Raw genomic sequence first — 12,280 nt, forward strand, 5'->3', positions numbered from 1 at the left:
CCCTATCACACACAGAGCAAGGCCCGTGGAGGGGGGGTGGGGCGCCACCCTCTATCACCCACAGAGCAGGGCCGATCAGGGGGTTGGGGCACCGCCACTGTCACACTCAGGGCAGGGCCGATGGAGAGGTTATGGTTCTACCCTGTCACACACAGAGCAGGGCCGATCAGGGGGTTGGTGTGCTGCACCCTGTCACAGACAGAGCCGCAGGGCAATCGAGGGATTGGGGAGCTCCCCCCCATCAGGCACAGAGCAGGGCTGATCAGGGGGTTTGGGCGCTGCCCCCTGGCACGCTGATCCTGGTGCCGGGAGCCTCGCTGCTCCACTGATCCTGGTGCCGGGAGGCATATTACCCTTTTACTATATAGGATAGAGGCCTGGTGCATGGGTGGGGGCCGGCTGGTTTGTCCTGAAGGGTGTCCTGGATCAGGGTAGGGGTCCCTACTGGGGTACCTGGCCAGGCTGGCTGAGGGGCTGAGGGCTGTTTTCCCGCTGGCAGTTGACTAAAAGCTCCCAACCGCTCCTTGTTTTCTTTTTTTTTTTTTTTTTATTCTGGGCCAGCTTTAGCTCTGAGGCCTCCCTGCTGAAAACATGGATACAATGTTGCGGTCCGGGGCTGACTGAAAGCTGGTTTTGTTTAGCTTCTTATTTACAACATAGTAATAGTTGCTTAGAGTTGCAGTTGAGAGTCCGGCAAGTGAGGTGGGGAACGTTGGAGCCTGCAGTTCCTGGAGGAAGCAAGCCTCCCTGCTCGCTTCAGTGCATGGCTGCCGGCCGCCATCTTGGCTGACAGTTAATTTGCATAAGGATACGCTGATTAGCCAATGGGAAGGGTAGCGGTCGTACGCCAATTACCATGTTTCTCTTTTATTAGTGTAGATAGATTTTTCTCTTAAATTGATTGATTCTTGTGCATTTCTCTATTGTAGAATCCAACAAATTAGAGGTCTGAGTTATTTCACATAGTATAGTTATCATTCCCTAAATATAATCAACTTAAAAGATAATTAAGTTGCCTGGTGAAATATTACATTTAATATTTTATAATATACTAGAAAATATATGGAAATTTTACCTATGCCCAACACTATCTGAATAACATTACCACTCTAACCAACTTCATTTTGAAAAGCTTTGGTAGTATTAGGGACATTGTCCCAAAGAAAAAAATGAGTTTTATGTGGTGAATTTGAGATAATAAAAATACTATAAGTAAATAACTCTTAAATAATATTTACATCATTCAAAGTAATTTTATTTAACTATGTTTTTAATCTTCACAAAAATATGTGGTAGTACATTTAGAAATGAAAAAACAAATAAATATAACTAACTAACTAAATAGATGGAATGCTTTAAATGGCTTAGCCTGACCAAAGCTTTTTTAGGATTGAGTTAACTTTAAGTAAGTGCATTGGCAAGTTCCCTGCCTTTCAAGTAGCCTTCTAGAGAGCATGAAGGGTTTGTAATGAAGATGGCTGAAGTGTTGCTATTACTTTCCAGAATTCTATTCAACGCTGCAATGATTGCTGAATAATTTTTGCTCCTCAGTGGGCCCACAGTAGTATGTGTTGGTCCATATCCAAGTCCTTAGGCTTAGGATACTAGAGAGAGACATGAATTTAGTCATACTTGGCCTTTCACCATCTGCTCTCATGCTTCTTGGCTTGGTCTAACTACCATGATGACAAAGTTTTCAGTAAGAAATTGCAGAGTTTGCCAATGATTTCCTTGATCTGCTTCTTAATCTCAGAATAATTTCTAGGGACTATATCCTGAACATAGTTTATGCTCTTTTTACCGCAGAAGAGCAGTACTGTTTGCATTTCCCCATCACCTATAAAATTCTTATTAAATATTTATTGAATGGATCTTTTGCTTAGTGGTTGTAAAAGAATGACAGTTCCATGACAATCATTCTGAAGTTTTCATGCTGGAAAGGATCCAAATGAAACCTGAATATCAATCTAGTACCCAATTTTTTCAAAATTGTCTGATGCTGTTTCTAGAATATGTGATTGAATCAAAATTTTTATAATTTATTGACTTATTCTTTCAAATACATTTACTCATTATATATATATATATATATATATATATATAGGCACTATGATAGGACTAAAAAATAATTCCACATCAATATATTGATTACAATTTATTAATTATACTATAAATATAGTAATATCCAGATAGTCTGCAGTGGTTATCAAAGAATACAGTGCTGGTCAGTATCCTGAACTTCTTTAAAAATAACATGAAAGTGAACAATCCTTGATGGATTTTTAAAATTTCTCCATACAAATGGAACAGCATCTTGCATCTTATTCTCTGAAATCATTTACTCTTTGTTTGCATTAGTAAAGTTGCATTGATGTGCCTTTGTTCTAAATAAATTCAATCTTTAGCTTTCAGCTCTCTTTGTTGACATTGCATGATAAACATGAATGGATTTGGAAAATATCAGGCAAAAATTGGAAAAGATGACCTAGAAAAGATTGCATTTTAGGAGTGAAATTTACCTTTTATAGCATCTAAGTTGACCTTTCTACCTCATCCTCTTTTTTGTGGATGAGAAAAGCTAAGGTCAGAAAAGTGAAGCAATTTCCCAAGGTCAGGAGCAGAATATGGTATAAACTTAAATATTCTAAAATTAACCTCCCCAATAATAGTAATAATAATAATAAATTAAACCCAGTGTTGAATTAGGCTGATTTGCCTTCTGTAACACTTGCCTGACACATTTTTGGCAGGCCACAACCCACTCTCTCACCCTACTTGTAACTTCCTCTCAGTTTCTGCATTTCATTTGGAGGTGATACTTTACTGTATGACCTTCTCAACAGAGTAATTCTAGCCACCCTTTTACTGCTGCCTTTCATAAGGAAAGCTCGGGCAATCCTATTGTTTCTTTGGTTGTCCTTGGATGTATTTCAGAGAACAGGAATACTGTAAATTAAAACTGTAAATCAAATGCACACTACAAATATTTGTAGTTTAAGTTACTAATCAAAAATAGAGGCAACTTTTGGCTGTCAAATTTAATTCTACACAATTAATTGTGTCTGATTTCACATAGCACAACCAGCCAGCTGGTTCCCTTGGTATAGCCTGCATAAGTGAAAGATCAATAAACATCAGAACCTCTAGTTCAGTGGTTCTCAAGCTTCCTAATGCCGTGACAATTTAATACAGTTCCTCATGTTGTAGTGACCCCCAATTTCATTGTTACAAATTGAACATAATTAAAGCATAGTGATTAATCACAAAACAATATGTACTTATATATGTGTTTTCCTCTGGCCTTAGGTGACCCCTGTGAAAGGGTTGTTCGATCCCCAAAGGGGTCTCGACCCACAAGTTGAGAACCGCTGGTCTAGTTTCATATTAGTTTCATATTTCAAGAATAGACAACTAGCCTCCTGTTGAAACTCTACATGCCACCCCAATCACAATTTCTGTCTCTCCCTGTCCCCCCTCCTTCCTCTTCTCCTCCTCCTCCTCCTCCTCCTCCTCCTCCTCCTCCTCCTCCTCCTTCTTCTTCTTCTTCTCCTTCTTCTTCTTCTTCTTCTTCTTCTTCTTCTTCTTCTTCTTCTTCTTCTTCTTCTTCTTTCTCTCTCTCTCTCTCTCTCTCTCTCTCTCTCTCTCTCTCTCTCTCTCTTTCTTTCTCTCTTTCTCATCTATCTCCATCGTTATCTCTAATAGCACCCAAGTCAAATAGGTTTCAAAGTATCTTTTTAAAAGTAAAGTAAACACAAAATGTGTGTTTAATTAGAATATCCTCAACAAAAAGTCTTCACACATTAGAAAAATAGGCATACTACTGATTCCAGGTAGCATAAATATTTCCTTGTAATAATTTTTTTTCTGACTTTGTTGAAAACATTATTTTAAATAAATACCCAGAAGAACAAACTTTGGATTATAATAAATAACCAGGCTGTATAGGCAAAGACAAAATTCATTCATTATTCGATGTTCAGGTTTTTTAACTTGTTTACAATACCAACATTACCATCTATAAAGTTTCAGCTCACAGTTTGTGTTAACATTGTTCTGAGCATGCAGAAGTGAATGAGGACAGAAGTTTCTAATGAAATCCCAAGTTCTCTTTCTGCCAAAGAGAACAGTGATAAGAACAATTATGTTAATGCCCAGCGGGAATATTGTAGTACGATTGAATGTGATCCTTCCTTCTTCTTTTTTTCCTTTTTAAAAAATTATCTTTATTCTGGAAAGTATTACAGATGAACCCTCTTTTTCCCTTGGTGCCAGTGTCTAGGGGCACACAGGGTAAAGGAATCCCCCATCATCTCCATTTTTCTGGGCTGCTATAGATTTAAGTAGCATTGCAGTCAAACCACTGATAGGCAAAATGTCTAAGAGGTCTTGGTTATTAGTAGGGAAACATGGGTAGATAGAACCCTGATTCATCCTGAGTCCAGTAAGAATAAGAGGTCCTCAATTAGTTATCAGCACCATCCTGGCATTGAAAAACAATGCTCCAGCTTGCAGGAATAAGCCTCCGGAGGCTTGCTTCTGGAACCAGGGCTCAGTTGCAGGACCAGTTGGCGACATCCCGTAGACACTAGACCAGGAGCTCCTCTGTGTTGTCATCAAAAAGAGTGTGCAGGGTGGTGGGAGGGTATAGTAGGGGACTATAGAGTGACTTGATGAGGAGAAATGGACACAGGTGTCACATGTGTCCCAATGTGGGTTTAAATATCCCAGTGAGATGGCACAGCTGACAAAAGGATTCTCAGACACTGGGTGGGAATTCAGATAATATTGAGGTAGCATTTCCATCAATCAGAAGCCACTAATGGTCAGGTCTGAAGTTTGGGTGCCTTTTCTCAGTAGTACTGAGAGCCTAATAATCCAGGTGGGAATTTTTTTAAGATCACATTTGAGTGGGGCAGGGGGTTTACAACTAAAAAATGAACAGGCAAGAGACAGTGACCCAGGCAAGATGAAAAGAAATAGATGCTAATTTCTACCTGAAATAGGGAATTGACTTTGGAAGGACACAGAAAAATAAAACATTTTAAAGAGACTTAATACAAAAATTTCACAGATGATTACATACTTCATTTAAAATTAGTACAGAAATAAAAAGAATAAATTGACAACCCATCATGTAGAGAATAGAAGAAAGATAAAGTAAGGTTGCCATTCAGAAATCAAAGTTGAATTGAGTCATCAGTCATTTGAAATTAATTACAGGTTTCAGGTTTTTCAAAAATGAACTACATTTTCCTTTTTAAAAGACAACTGTGAAGACAATTATAAGACAGTCTGAGAAACTAAATAAGAAAGTGTTTCTCAGGGGTTTTCTTCCAAAAACAATGCATTTAATATTTTATATATAGCCTCAAAAAAGCATCGAATGATTATTTTTGCATTGAGCTTGTCCCTCTAATTTCTATAAAAGAAATTTTTTTTAAAAAATTCTTTTAATATTTTTGACTTTTACTTATACTTTGGAAAGTTTCTACAAATAGATAAGTGGGCTTTCAGCCAGGATGTTTTCTCAAGTAATTCTTATTAATCAATACTCAAAAAGAAACGGCATCTCACTTTAATGCCATTTTAAGTGCGTTTTTATTCACAAGTAGTTCTAAGTTCATGACATCTTAAAATTTGCAGGCCTGAATACAGAAATTATCATTTGAATATTTAACTCCTTTGTGTGCATATGTGCATTTAGTAAAGAATTAATCAAGACCATACTAGGATTTTTCAACTAGTAGTGTCCATTTATAATATCCTGTACACATATAACACTGAAATAATCATTACTCATGTGTGGACTCCATTAACAGAAGAACTTGGAAAGCAGTTTCATGTCAGTGTTATTAAATACTTCAAATAGAAAATCAATGAAGTTAACTTAATAAAGATTTGATTTTTCTCAACCAATTTATAGAAATAAATAAAGCTTTTTGAAGTTAATTCTTTCAATGGTGAAATGGTTGATATTATGTGAATGTCCAAATTCAATTTAAAATATCATCAAACAAGATAACTTTATATGTTTCCAAGTAATATTATAAATACATATTTTGGTAGAGCTCATTTTTACAGAACATTTTTAAACTAATTTAAAATAAAGTAGGTCAAAAATGTACTGAGAATTGCCCATGGTGTATACATAATCCTGACTGCTACTTAAAGGAAGTTTAGAGACAAAACAGGCAGGTTTAGGGAGTCTTATGGAGGGTCCATGGAAGAAGAACGCATAGATGGTGGCTTGGAGACACCAAAAATGCTTACCTTACTTGTAGACAGGATAAAAGAATGTTGCAAGATAAGGGGAGAGAAAGAAGGGGGCACCAAAGCTTTGAACTTTGAAACTAATACCGTGTAGGAGAATGACCAATGAGGAAAGCACAGGGTCTTAAATCAAGGAAGGGTGCAATGAGAAAGGGTCAGGTTCAGGCAAAGAACTGCAGCATATATAAACTGGAGACAAAGAGACTCAGTAGATTCAGATTTTGGATTTTTTTCCCATTAGAGAGAGAGAGAGCAGGCCATTCCCATTTTTGGGGCCCCTCCCAAAAAATCCCCCTTTGGGAACCCCCCTGTCTAGGTGGAGTTTGTATCTGCTTCCAATAAACTTGTACATTTTTTATTAAAGAAGCCTTTTTGTCTGTGAGTTTTGTTCTTCATACTTCATAGGGCAAGAACCCACTGAAGAAGTCTATTCCCCCAACACCACATTTCACTACCAACTAAGGTGGGATATTCCAAATAAAAGCTGAATTTTAAAAATTTATAATTTAAATATAATCACAGAATTATTAAACTAGAAAATTATTTGTGACAAATCTAATGTTGAATTAAAAAAAAGAATTTGACATGGCAAGTGTTTTTTTTTTTTTTTATTGTCCCACCATTAGATTCTAGAAGTATTTCAAATTTTGAAAAATTACTTTCAAATCAACAGTGTTAGGCCACTAAATGTTGGTTGCATGTTATTTATAATCAGTTGGAAATCCTTATTCTAAGCAATTAATGAAAGAAGGCCCACAAATTTAACTTATTTCACTTTAAGCTTCATAAATATATGAATCAGGCTTTACTACTTTTATCATCTCCCTTTGCCTTCTCAATCTATAGTACCTGGTTATGTTTGTTCACAATTGTGATCTAGTATACTTCAAGTAAGTGAATAGTAACTATTTGTAGAATGATTGATTGGACTTAAAAGCTGAAATGTAAATAGACTCATGAAAATTACAAAAGGGATATTTTTAAAGTTTTAATCATATATAATAAAACCCTAATATGCAAATTGACTGAACAGTGGAACAACCAGTTGCTATGATGCACACTGACCACTAGGGGGCAGATGCTCAATGCAGGAGCTGCCCCCTGGTGGTCAGTGCACTCCCCCAGGGGGAGTGCTGCTCAGCCAGAAGCCAGGCTCATGGCTGGTGAGAGCAGTGGCAGTGGCAGGAGCTTCTCCTGCCTCCGTGGCAGTCAGACATCCCCCAAGGGGTCCTGGACTGTGAGAGTGCACAAGCCGGGCTGAGGGAGCCTCCATCCCACCCCCGGCCAGTGCACAAATATTGTGGACTGGGCCCCTAGTTATTTTATAATTATTTTTCTGGTACACTTTCAAAGGTTCAGTGGGGAATAGAGGACGAAAAATATAAAAACAACAGTCTTTTAATAATCCATAATTTAAAGTGTATAGCTACCATTTCAATGCTTTAAACTGCCCCTTATCTACTAATCATAAAATACCAGCCTTGGTATTTTAGCCTAGAAGTCATTTAGCATTATCTTCTCACAGAGGCAGAATCACCCATCTTATAAACTTGCTTTCCTCATTTGCATATCTTTTTAGTGTTGTTGTTTTATCTATTGGTCAGTCTTTCAGGATCAAAATTTCCTCTCAGGTTTTACAAATTCCTTCTTTAGTTTCAGAATACTCAGTTCAAAATGGCATGGTCAAGCCTTTATTTCATAATTTGTGTGAACATTTTTAATATCTCTGAATCTACAATGTGACTCTGGGATAGTTCTAGGTCAGGGTGACTGTATGTTTATACAATGGAAGTTATTTGTAATATTAGTTTTTGTGTTTTTTTAAAAATATTTTTATTTGTTTCAGAGAGGAAGGGAGAGGGAAAGGTAGAAGCATCAGTGATGAGAGAAAATTATTGACCAGCTGCCTCCTGCAATATTACTTTTAAATGTATACAGTTTTGAACTTCTGGATAATACAAAATAATAATGGAACTCTTTTCCAAATCACTTGCTATGTTAAATAATTAACTTTCATCAACTTTGGTAAATTGAGTGCTGGTTATATATTCTTGTTAGGTGCCTAAAACATCCTAAAAATTCATTCTCTTAAATGAGAGACAATCTCAAATGTTCCATTCTTGAGTGGACCAGAGACCCATTGGCCATAAAAACCTCCGAAAATAAGAGGTCTTACAGAAACTTAGCTTGACTCAACATACTGTTTTATCTTCTGGAGATGATAATAAAGCTATATGATTTGCAGGTGTTGACTCTGCGCTGTCTTTTTTTTTTTTTTTTTTTTTTTGATGGATTAGAGGTCATTACACTGCTATCCAGGTTCATGTTTACTGTGAGAAATGTATTCAGAGTTTGGGGATGCTAGAGTAGAAAGCTTATTCATTAAATTACTGACAACATTAATTTGGATAAGACGGTTGGCACCTTAGAGAATAGGATAAAATTTAAAAACCTGACAACTTGAAGTATAGGGGATGTCAACAAGATTAGTTTTAGTATGGAGGTCGAAGGAAGAGAATTCACCCAAGAGGAAAAACAAACTGCACAAATACATAAAGAGAAGATAATATTTGCAGAAATGTGGCATATATATATATATATATATATATATATATATAGTATGTAACATAGTACTATATATAATGTATTATAATGAAATATGCTATTAAACAACTTTTCTTAATTAGAATTTATACTTTATGATCAAAAACAAATTTTAGTTGATATATTTCTATTTATATTTAAGCCTAAATGGCTGCATTATCTATTCTTTCCTTCATTCATTCACACTTTCATGCTTATATGCCTACAAGCTTCCCCGTGCACGAATTCGTGCATGGGTGGGGTCCCTCTGGGTCACCTGCAGGGATCGGCAGTCCAATGCCACCTGCAGCTCCTACCTGCCATTCCCGCTCATCCTGACCCCACTGTGCCTGCCAAAGGCTCAGTCCCAATCAGTCCCGATTGGGAGAGGCTCACGCTGCCACAGCAGCACTCGTCAGCCATGAGCACTGCATCTGGCACCCTCCCAAGGGGAGTGGCCTGTGGGATCAGACTGAAACCGGCTGTCCAATATCCCCCGAGGGGTCCTGGATTGCGAGAGGGTGCAGGTCAGGCTGAGGGACCCCACCAGTGCATGATCAGGCTGGCGAGGGACCACAGGAGGGCTCCAGGGCATGTCCGGCCCATCTCGCTCAGATCAGCCAGATCCCAGCAGCAAGCTAACCTACCGGTGAGAGCATCTGCCCCCTGGTGGTCAGTGCATGTTATGGAGAGTGGTTGAGCAGCCTTAGCATATCATTAGCATATTACACTTTGATTGGTTGTTTGATTGTTCTGTTGTTTGGTCTATTTGCATATTATCCTTTTATTATATAGGACTAGAGGCCCGGTGCACAAAAATTTGTGCACTGGGGGGGGGGGGGGGGTCCCTCAGCCTGGCCTGTGCCCTCTTGCAGTCTGGGACCCCTCAGGAGATAACGACCTGCTGGCTTAGGCCTGCTCCTGGGTGGGAGAGGGCAGGCCCAATCCCTAGGTGCAGCCCCCTGTCATGCACAGAGCAGGGCTGATTGGGAGGTTGTGATGCCACCCAGAGTCACGCTCAGGGTAGGGCCGATTGGGGGGGTTGGGGCACTGCCACTGTCACACTCAGGGCAGGGCCGATGGGGAGGTTATGGCTCTACCCTGTCACACACAGAGCAGGGCCTGTGTGTGTGTGGAGGGGGAGGGTTGGGGCGCCGCACCCTGTCACACACAGAGCCGCAGGGTGATCAGGGTGTTTGGGCGCTGCCCCCTGTCACGCTGATCCAGTGCCAGGAGGCCTCGTGGCTCCGCTGATCCTGGTGTTGGGAGGCATATTACCCTTTTACTATATAGGATAGAGGCCTGGGGGCTGGCTGGTTTGCCCTGAAGGGTGTCCTGGATCAGGGTGGGGGTCCCCACTGGGGTGCCTGGCCAGCCTGGATGAGGGGATGATGGCTGTTTGCAGCTGGTCACACACCCTTCAGGGTGGGGGTCCCCACTGGGGTGCCTGGCCAGTCTGGGTGAGGGGCTGAGGGCTGCTTTCAGGCTGGTGGTTGTTGACTGAAGCTCCCCACCGCTCCTTTTTTTCTTTTTTTTTCTTTTTTATTCTGGGCCAGCTTTAGCTCTGGCTCTAGCTCTGAGGCTTCCGCTGCTGATTACGTTCTATAATCGAAACAATGTATAACTCCAGCTCTGAGATCCTGGCTGGCTGAAAGCTGGTTTCTGGGGTTTTGTTTAGCTTCTATATTTGTTACAAAGTTTCTTAGAGTTGCAGCTCAGAGGCCGGCAAGTCAGGCGGGGAACGTTGGAGTCTGCAGTCACTGGAGCAAGCAAGCCTCATGTTCGCTTCCAGCTGCCTGGCTGCCGGCCGCCATTTTGGCTGACAGTTAATTTGCATAAGGATATGCTGATTAGCCAATGGGAAGGGTAGCGGTCGTACGCCAATTACCATGTTTCTTTTTTATTAGTGTAGATAATTAGTCAGTAAATATTTAATGATATTAAACAAGCATTCTTCTTTTTACAAGAGAGCTACAGTAAAGGAATAGGTAAAATCTGAGTCATTAACTTTTGGAACAGATTCCCTCTGTGATTTTGATTGTAAGAAGAAATCAGACTGAAAATTTAGAAAACCTATCTTCAGGCTCTTACACTGATTGAAAACCCTGTGTATTATGGACTGAATGTTTGTGTCCCTCTCAAATTCATAAGTTGAAGTCAGTGATGGCATTTGGAGTCAGGACTTTGGGGAGGTAATTAGATTTAATGAGGTCATGAGGCTGGGACTCTAATGATAGGATTAGTCTCCTTATAAGGAGAGGAAGAGAGACCATATCTCTTTCTTTCCCCACCATGTGTGGACATAGTCCATGCCAAAAAGAGTGTTCTACTAGCAGCTGAATTGGCCAGCAGATTCATCCTGGACTTCCCAGCCCTCAGAACTGTGTGAAATAAGTGTCCTTTGTTTAAGTCACCCAGTCTTTGGTGTTTTATTATGCTAGCCTGCACTAAATAACACACTATGATAATGAGACATAGATATTTGGTCTTTGTCCTTAGTTCTTGACACAGAACTTCTAATGCCCTTGGAGTTTAACTAAGTGATAGAGGTGATAGGAGCTTCTTCTGTTATTCATAATAAGCCTCTATCCATCATTCCTGAACATATGCTAATAAAGTGGCTCTTGATGAACCCTAGATAGCTTCAGACTAGGAGCTGGTTGCCACCAAGTGATTAGAAGGTTAAAATGTTTAGCCCCACCTGCCTGCAGGTATATGAAGATGGGAGAGGGGCTGGAGGTTGAGTTCAGTCATCAATGGCCAATGATTAATTCAACCATGCCTACCTAATGGAATCAACTATGTAAAAACATGGATTTTAGAGAACTTCTAGGCAGTAAACACATACCCAGCTTCTATGGAAGGCAGGATAAACTCGGGAAGGGGAGAGGTATTAGTGCTAAGTCAAGGATTACATCAAGACTATTAAATGAAAATAGATATTCTAGCTGGAGAAATGTTACCATGAATTGACCAAACAGTGATGAAATTTTCCTAAATGTCAACAAATGTAAAGGGAATGATTAGTCCCAGAGGATATTAAGATGCAAAGAGAAGAAAAATATCTTTATGATTACACTAAAGGCTCATTGCATGAAAATCCATGCAAGAGCCCGCAACCTGGGCTGCCGGCACTGGCTTCCCTCCAGCATTTGGGATCCAGGCTGCTTCCCTCCTCCAGCCGCCCGCAGGCACCTGGGACCTGGGCTGGCTTCCCTCTGGCCCTGGCTTCGTCAGGAAGGATGTCCAGAAGACATCTGGTCTAATTAGCATATTACCCTTTTATTATTATAGATATTAAGAATAGTGCTTGATTAAGTAAAAAGTAGAAGGATTTTCTTGTACCTGATATTGTCCCATTACTATTGCCCAAATACTTTTATATACTATGTGTGTGTGTATCGTCATAATTTGTCTCATTTGATAT

This window comes from Myotis yumanensis, unplaced genomic scaffold (genome assembly GCF_028538775.1).
Source record: "Myotis yumanensis isolate MYYU_CA2020_CCGP unplaced genomic scaffold, mMyoYum1.0.hap1 SCAF_3, whole genome shotgun sequence".
NCBI lineage: Eukaryota > Metazoa > Chordata > Mammalia > Chiroptera > Vespertilionidae > Myotis > Myotis yumanensis.